The sequence below is a fragment of the Spinacia oleracea genome, chromosome 4 (genome assembly GCF_020520425.1).
Source record: "Spinacia oleracea cultivar Varoflay chromosome 4, BTI_SOV_V1, whole genome shotgun sequence".
NCBI lineage: Eukaryota > Viridiplantae > Streptophyta > Magnoliopsida > Caryophyllales > Amaranthaceae > Spinacia > Spinacia oleracea.
In genome coordinates, this window is record NC_079490.1 from 31,119,526 (window position 1) to 31,128,901 (window position 9,376).

Below are 9,376 nucleotides of genomic sequence, written 5' to 3' on the forward strand. Positions count from 1 at the left end.
TGATCAGTTGAACTCTGAAACCGAGGAACACCTCTGGACATAATAAGGATGACAACTCTTACCTTATGTTCAAGAGCAAGCATCGAGCGACAAAGGAATTAGGAAATGCACACTTGTCCCTAAGGACAAGTGGGAGACTGAAGGAAATAATGCCCTTGGTCCAAGTATGCATTCTATGTTAAGTCTAATAAATGCGGTTCAGTATTAATTAACAAGTTAATAATTCAGTGAGATCAAGTGAGCTGAATGCCTAGCTAGAGGCCGCTTCAGTTCAAGTGGAATTAATGATATTAATCCACAGCTTACTCTTGACTGAACCCGTAGGGTCACACAAATAGTACGTAAACGGATCAAGTATTTAATGGCATTAAATACTCCATCTATGAATATTCGGAACCGACGGATCTTGGTTTCAGTGGGAGCTAAGATCGTCACAGGCAAGAAATGAATACTCCGGAAACGATGATATTGCCGGAAACGGAAATATGGATCGTATCGGAAATATGAATATTATCCAAGTCGTAGATGTTGCCGGAAACGGAAACATGGTACGTATCGGAAAATATTATTGGAAATGGAAATATTACCAGAATCGGAAATATTGCCGGAAACGGAAATATTGTCAGAATCAGGAAATATTACCGGAATCGGAAAATAATTCCGAAAACGGAAATATTAAATATTTGTTCGAAACGGAAATTAATTCCGGAATCGGAAATATTAAATATTGTTCGTATCGGAAATAAATTCCGGAACTGGAAATTTAATCGGAAGCGTATCGTACGAATTAGCATCGGACGAGGCTTGCCGGACGAAGGCCCAGCACGAAGCCGGGGCCATCGCCCAGCAAGCATGCGCGCCACAAGCCCAGCCAAGGCAGCGCCCAGGCCTACCGCAAGGCAGGCCCAGCGCGCGCCAAGGGCCACGGATGCGTGGGCCGCGCTGCGTGGGCTGCTGCTCGCACGCGCATGGGCAGCCCTTGTGGCTGCCGTGTGTGTGTTAGTTTGTGCTCATGCGTGATTCCTGAATCTACAAGAGTCAGTGTATGATTAAATTTCTATTCCTAATTGGATAAATTAATTAAATAGAATTCATGTAGGATTCTAATTTCAATTAATTCGTATCCTACTAGGATTACGATTCCTTTTCCATAACTCTATAAATAAAGGCCTAGGGGTCATAATTTATACACAAGTTTCAAAGTATTCAAAAGTGAGTTTTTTTGAGAGAAAATTAAAACACACATCTTGCTCATAAAGTGCCGAAATTTTCTAGTACCTTAAGGGCGATTCTAGTTGGTCAATCTTAAGGCGGATCCGGACGTGCTGTGGACTATCTACGGAGGGACGACACTTGGAGTCCTAAAGACTTGTTCTTGTTCGGTTCGGGCGCAGCTAGGGAGGGCACGCAACAAAGAGTATGCATCTAAATTATGCTATATGATTATGTGTAAATAATATGTTGTCCTGGGTTAATGGTTGTTTCCGCATGATCTATGTAATGTCATATGTATCATAACCTAACACTCTTGTATTGTAATATCCTGCTGTTAGATACGTGATGGAAAAACGAGATCGCTACAGGAATATGGCTTTGGGACCGAACAAGCTTACACTTGCATCAGGCTTGAGGGTCAGGTCAAAAGAAACTCCAATTTTGGCAAATCAGTTAATGTAAAAGGCTAATCACAAGTCATTTACCATTATGGAATTCCTTTTAATACCGCACTTACTTATTTTCCTTGGAGGCTTGGATGAAGAAAAAACGTTGCAGTAAGCTCCTAAAAGTCTAAAACTAATATATATAACCAATTCAACAAGAGTTATACTTTATGCATTAGTTCTGAACTTCAATTTTAGCCCTATAATGCAGTGCACAACCCTCTCCACACCTGTAGTCCTGTAATACCCAGTCCTCCAGCACGGTATATCAACCTATTGTTTGTAGTTTTGCACCAAAGTACAGAATATAACCTGCTACTTTGCCGGACAGTTTCGCCCCAGGATCCTTAAATACTCCATGAGCAGCTGCAAGAATGTTCTCGCCATGCTCAATTAGTTTCGCGCTATTGTTTACTGTGGACTTCTCTTAATTTATTTTTACACCGTGGTAGAAACTATTATTAACCGTTTGTATATTTTTTTTTTCTTATGGTCCATGATGCATTTGGAGATAATGATGGTGGAAGAAAAGAATCAAGTGGTGATGCATAGCTCGTTCAACTATGAAGCTGATATTCTTGAACTTATATTGAGTGGCCTTTTTTTTGAAGATGACATTTTAGAATAATAAGTTCGATGACATTTTTTCTGCTGCTTGGCTGCTGTTTTGGTTGCGTGTTTCTGTCTTGTTTGGCCTGCTGCTGCACTGCCGTTTCTGCAGGTGTTTGGTGTTGTTTTCAGCTGCACAAGTGCTGCTTCTTGCTGTTGCAGGGTGTGGGTTGTGCTCCTGATGTGTGCAAGCTGTTCTGCAGGGAGTCCAGGTGCTGCAGTCAGGTCTATGTACAGGAAGTGTGGTGTTCGATTGTTGCTGTGTGCAATCTTGTGTTGCGTACCCTTTTATTGCGTTTGTTGTGTTTGGTTGTTAGGGAGTGGTCTGTACTCCTCTAACTTTTTCTGTTGTTTCGATGCTTTTGTTCACACCTTTTGGTATTAAATTTGTGTTTTGGAGATATATAGCTAACTAATTTGATAGTTTGGACATGTGTAAACTTAATTTGATGATATGATATGATTTGGAGCGAGCTAAGTACGTATTATTGCATATATATATAGATTAATATATAATCTTGTCATTTATAATTTTAAATGTGTTCGTGCTATATATAGTTAATTGCATCTGTTTGGTTTGGTTTTAATTAATTAGTTTCAGGTTGATTTTGCTTTGGATAAAAATGATCGATTAATAAAAAAAATTAAATTAAATTCTCGACGCTATATAGTGTCAAAATATGATTCGCGCAAAAATTGTTGGTAAGCCCGCAAAAAATATTACTACGCAGATGACCGTTGAGAAATATTTAGCTACATCAAACACCGTCGAGATTCTCGACGCAGATTGGCGCCAAAAATATTCTGGAGACGACAAACATCGTCGAGAATTTCTCTACGGCCAAATTCTCGACGCTGACTTACAACGTCGAGAAATATTTTCTCGACGCTTTTAAGCGTCGAAAAATAGCCAAAAAAGCGTTGAAAAATGACGCGTTTTGTAGTCGCTGGTTCTTCCGTTACTTGCTATTGATGAATAGTATATCTTAGGATGTTCACGGGGTCCGGTTTGGTGTGGTTTAGCCCTCAAACCAAACCGCAAAATTGTTGTCCGGCCAAGTTTAACTATTTAAATAGGTTTCAGTTTCTTGACAGTGGAGGGTGATTTTGTAATCTTCCAACTGCAATGCCAGAACTATCAGTCTTTGTTTTCATATTATCTATTTTGTGTTGACAGTTTTCTCTGGTATTTCATTTGGACTTGGAGAAAGAAGAGTGGTTGTTTTTTCAAGTAATAACAATAGGTAGTTTAAATAAGATAGGCGCTTGGTAGTTTTAAAATGGTGATGGTGTTTCAGTACTTATTTACATTTGTTTCAAATAGAGGAAGTTGAGCGAATAATGCAATGTAATGGTAGTGCATAGGGTGTGGCTACCTGATCAGGAGGTGTCAGGCCTAGCAATGTGTAGAGCTTTTGGGGATTACTGCATCAAGGATTTTGGCCTTATATCAGTGCCTGAAGTGACAAAAAGGAATATTACCACCAAAGGCCAGTTCATCGTGTTGGCAACAGACGGGGTAAGTTACTATGTCCATGTACTTTCTGAGTTATTTTTAAACACCACTTTCACATTACAAAATAATCTGCTTCTATGACAAAGTTTTCAAAAGTCTAATGTTTTAACTTTTAAGTGGTGCATTAGTTTATGGTACGTAAGCTATATTCGTTCGATTTAGATAGTATGCTTCGTAGTATTAAATTGGTGTCATGTGCTTTAGACTATTTAAACTTTTAAAGGGCAATGAAACAACAAACTGTTAATGCAGTGGCTCATGGGGTTTATGTCTGATATGCAAGTATGTAACTCAGTAAAGGTTATAAGCATCACGACTTCATTAAGACATGAGAAGGATCACACTTTAGTCGCCCAATGCCCTCTCAAACTACAGAAAGTGCACACCTTTGTTTTGGTATTTTTGGATTGTACTGTCTATGGATGATTTCGATCATTAGACAGAGATTGGAGCTAAAGTCGATTCGAATATTATTTTTAATCATTCCGGCATTGAAGGTTTATAAGCCAGAGTTCTTCGAATTTTATGCTTAATATTGTAAGCTTTATTTTCTGTAATTTGATCCATTAGAGAAACGAAACAATCTCTTCACTTATATAATAGAGATTTGAATTTATACTTGAGTTGGTTGATTGAAAATGGGGGTGAATATATTTTCCGGGTTTAATTTGATCAAGCAGTTTGGTGTTCTATATTATGAGGTTCATTTAGTTGTTGATTTAATTTATTCTTAAATTTTAGGGATTATTTTCTGAAATAACCATCGTCATTCAATTCTAAAATTGTAAATCCATAAGAGTTTGCATACTGCTGACAGACGACGTATAGACACCCACTGGAATTGCGGGTCCTCGGTGGAGAGAGACGCGGCAGACGGGTCGGTGGTATTTCGGTGAATTTTCTGAGTAGTGTTTGTAGAAGTGAGCCCTAAAACCGAAAAGTAGAGAAGAAGGGAGGAAGGAGAGAGAGTAAAATATTTGAGTGTTTGAGCGCAATTGTTTTGTGTAATGAAACAATATAGCGGGAAAAATGAGAAGTTAGAGCGGTTAATGAAATTTTTGTTGACTTCCTTTTCTAAAAATAAAAATTATTTAAAAATATAATAAATTTAGCTACGGATTTATTTTTATGTCTCTCCCTATCAACGGAAATTAGTATTCCATCTCTAGATTTAGGTACAGAGTTTCCATTTTCGTCCATGAAATAATCACAAATAGAATATTATTTTTCCGTCGCTTATTTAGAAACGGATTAAATTCTGTCTCTGATGTTCCGTTGTTATACATCCGATTTTTTGTAGTGGGTGGTGGTGGCTGGCGTGCTAGAGAAGAGAAGAAAAGAGGGAGAAGAAGGAGTATGGGAAAGAGAGAAAGAGAAATAAGAGAGTGTCGTGAGGTTTGAGTGAGGGAGGAGAAGGAAAATAATCGTGTGGGTACGTAATTTTTGGGATTTAGGGGGTTTATGTATTTGATGGGCTTAGGAAATTAATATAATTGGGCTTGAATTAGAATTCCTTTATCCAATTTGAAAGTGTTTTCACATCCTTTTCGAGACATGATTTTAATAAACCCTTGATCGACTTGCATAAATCATTTAAAACACTTAGGATATATTTAAATAAAATAATATTATATATATATATATATAATATATATATTTATTTATTTTAATAGAATTCATAAATTTTATTTAAATATAAGTAACTATACATTAAAATATATTAATAAAATTTATAAATTTACGGGGGATCACAACTAAAGAAGTAGCAAGACTGATCGCAATTGCAGGTAATACCATTCACTTACTTGGAACAAGTATGGTAATTCCTATTTGCTTACACGTTAGAGTATAGAGTGGAGCGTTGACTTTATTTCATTTTGGTTATCGAAAGTGAAAGTAGTGTCGTTTAGTACGAGATCGCTTCACACCTCGCGGTGCTTACACCTCTCGCCTATCGAAGTTCCGTTCAAAAACATCATCCGAGAACTTGTATAGAGATGGATTTCCCGCAACGCAACAGTTCATCCTTACCAACTTAGCTGCCCAGCGCTGCTATTGGCATAACAACTGGTATGCCATAGGGACCTTGTAAACTTAATTGTAATCTTATTATTTATGTGTTTTACTAACTTATAATATTCCGAGGATTGTATAAATACTCCCTGATAAGCATCAATATATTTAAATTTTCTCAAAACTCTATCAAGTCGTTCTTAACGTGAAGTGTAAGCAATATTTTGTAATGGATAAATATTGAATTTATTTCCTCGATTCCTAAAATATTATCCCGTATTTTATTTTGGATGTCCCTATTGTAAGGTTATGATTCATATGACAGTTCATAAATCATGCGGAAAAACCATAAAGCCAGGAAACATATTATTTACACATAATCATTTAGCATAGTTTAGATGCATACTCTTTGTTGCGTGCCTTCCCTAGCTGCACCCGAACCGAACAAGAACAAGTCTTTAGGACTCCAAGTGTCGTCCCTCCGTAGATAGTCCACAGCACGTCCGGATCCGCCTTAAGATTGACCAACTAGAATCGCCCTTAAGGTTCTAATATTTTCGGTTGGGTAGGCAAAAATATTGGCTGATTTTTCTGCTTAAAAATCTTAGTTTTGAATACTTAAAAACTTGTATGTAAATAATGAGCCCTAGGCCTTTATTTATAGAGTTATGGAAAAGGAATCGCAATCCTAGTAGGATACGAATTAATTGAAATTAGAATCCTACATGAATTCTTTTTAATTAATTTATCTAATTAGGAATAGGAATTTAATCACACACTAACTCTTGCAGTTTTAGGAATCACGCATGAGCACAAACTCACACACACACACGGCAGCCACAAGGGCTGCCCATGCGCATGCGAGCAGCAGCCCATGCAGCGCGGCCCACGCATCCGTGGCCTTGGTGCGCGCTGGGCTTGTGGCGTGCGTGCTTGCTGGGCGATGGCCCGGCTTCGTGCTGGGCCTTCGTCCGGCAGGCCTCGTCCGATGCTAATTCGTACGATACGCTTCCGATTAAATTTCCATTTCCGGAATCTATTTCCGATACGAACAATATTTAATATTTCCGATTCCGGAATTAATTTCCGATTCGAACAAATATTTAATATTTCCGTTTCCGGAATTATTTTCCGATTCCGGTAATATTTCCGATTCTGACAATATTTCCGTTTCCGGCAATATTTCCGATTCTGGTAATATTTCCATTTCCAATAATATTTTCCGATACGTACCATGTTTCCGTTTCCGGCAACATCTACGACTTGGATAATATTCATATTTCCGATACGATCCATATTTCCGTTTCCGGCAATATCATCGTTTCCGGAGTATTCATTTCTTGCCTGTGACGATCTTAGCTCCCACTGAAACCAAGATCCGTCGGTTCCGAATATTCATAGATGGAGTATTTAATGCCATTAAATACTTGATCCGTTTACGTACTATTTGTGTGACCCTACGGGTTCAGTCAAGAGTAAGCTGTGGATTAATATCATTAATTCCACTTGAACTGAAGCGGCCTCTAGCTAGGCATTCAGCTCACTTGATCTCACTGAATTATTAACTTGTTAATTAATACTGAACCGCATTTATTAGACTTAACATAGAATGCATACTTGGACCAAGGGCATTATTTCCTTCAGTCTCCCACTTGTCCTTAGGGACAAGTGTGCATTTCCTAATTCCTTTGTCGCTCGATGCTTGCTCTTGAACATAAGGTAAGAGTTGTCATCCTTATTATGTCCAGAGGTGTTCCTCGGTTTCAGAGTTCAACTGATCAAATAAACAGATAATCATAGCCTATGATTCATCCGAGCACGGCCATGCATTTCACAGTTTCTAGCTCTCCGAGTGGCCTTGTACAACTTTTAAGCATCTCTTCCCGATTTATGGGAGGACAATCCCAATCTTGCGATCTTGAGATTAGACTTCGTTTGATAGGTGATTACCTGAGCGTTGCCTTTATAGCCTCCTTTTACGGTGCGACGGTTGGTCAACATCAAGGCAACCAGTTCTCAAACAAGTAATCTCAAATCACTCAGGTATTGAGGATTTAGTGTCTAATAATTTAATGAAATTTACTTATGACAGACTTTCATCTCTTACAGTAAAGTTTCATAGGTCTTGTCCGATACTAGTCTTCCCAAAGTAAGTATCTATGCAAATGATTATGACATTGCCATGTCCACATAGTTCAAGAAACAGAACTACTAGTCATCTTGCATTCTAATCGTCTAACGTTTTCTATGCGTCCAATTTTATAGAAAACTCCGATTAGGGACCATTTTCAACCTTTGACATTCAAGTTCACTTGATAGACATTTCTTAGTCACAGGACTGGTCCTGACAGTCTATCTTGAATATATCGTCAAGTTGAAGGGACTCATCATTTAATAAACCACAAATTAAATGGAAAAATGAATTTCTTTCATTTATTGTGAATGATTAACCAATAATGTTTTACAAAGATTTAAACTCTAAAACTTTAAAACATTAAACAGAGACATCAAAGCCATTCTCCAATATGCTTGATTCCCATAGCTGCAGTGTGCGAGTTGTGCTTCGCTTGCAGCAGAGGTTTAGTTAATGGATCTGATATGTTGTCATCAGTTCCAATTTTGCTTATCTCGACTTCTTTTCTTTCAACGAACTCTCGTAGAAGGTGAAATCTACGAAGTACATGCTTGACTCTCTGGTGGTGTCTAGGCTCTTTTGCCTGTGCAATAGCTCCGTTATTATCACAATACAGGGCTATTGGTCCTTTAATGGAGGGGACTACACCAAGTTCTCCTATGAACTTCCTTAGCCATATAGCTTCCTTTGCTGCTTCATGTGCAGCAATGTACTCCGCTTCAGTTGTAGAATCCGCAATGGTGCTTTGCTTAGCACTTTTCCAGCTTACTGCTCCTCCGTTGAGGCAGAAGACAAACCCAGACTGTGATCTGAAATCATCTTTGTCGGTTTGGAAACTTGCGTCCGTATAGCCTTTAACAATTAATTCATCATCTCCACCATAGACCAGGAAGTCATCTTTGTGCCTTTTCAGGTACTTCAGAATGTTCTTGGCAGCAGTCCAATGCGCCTCTCCTGGGTCTGACTGGTATCTGCTCGTAGCACTGAGTGCGTACGCAACATCCGGGCGTGTACATATCATAGCATACATTATTGAACCAATCAATGATGCATATGGAATCCCATTCATTCGTCTACGCTCATCAAGTGTTTTTGGGCACTGAGTCTTGCTTAGAGTCATTCCATGAGACATGGGTAGGTAGCCTCGCTTGGAGTCCGCCATCTTGAACCTATCAAGCACCTTATTGATATAAGTGCTTTGACTAAGTCCAATCATCTTTTTAGATCTATCTCTGTAAATCTTGATGCCCAATATGTACTGTGCTTCTCCTAGATCCTTCATCGAAAAACATTTCCCAAGCCAAATCTTGACAGAGTTCAACATAGGAATGTCATTTCCGATAAGCAATATGTCGTCGACATATAATACTAGGAAAGAAATTTTGCTCCCACTGACCTTCTTGTATACACAAGATTCGTCCGCGTTTTTGATGAAACCAAAGT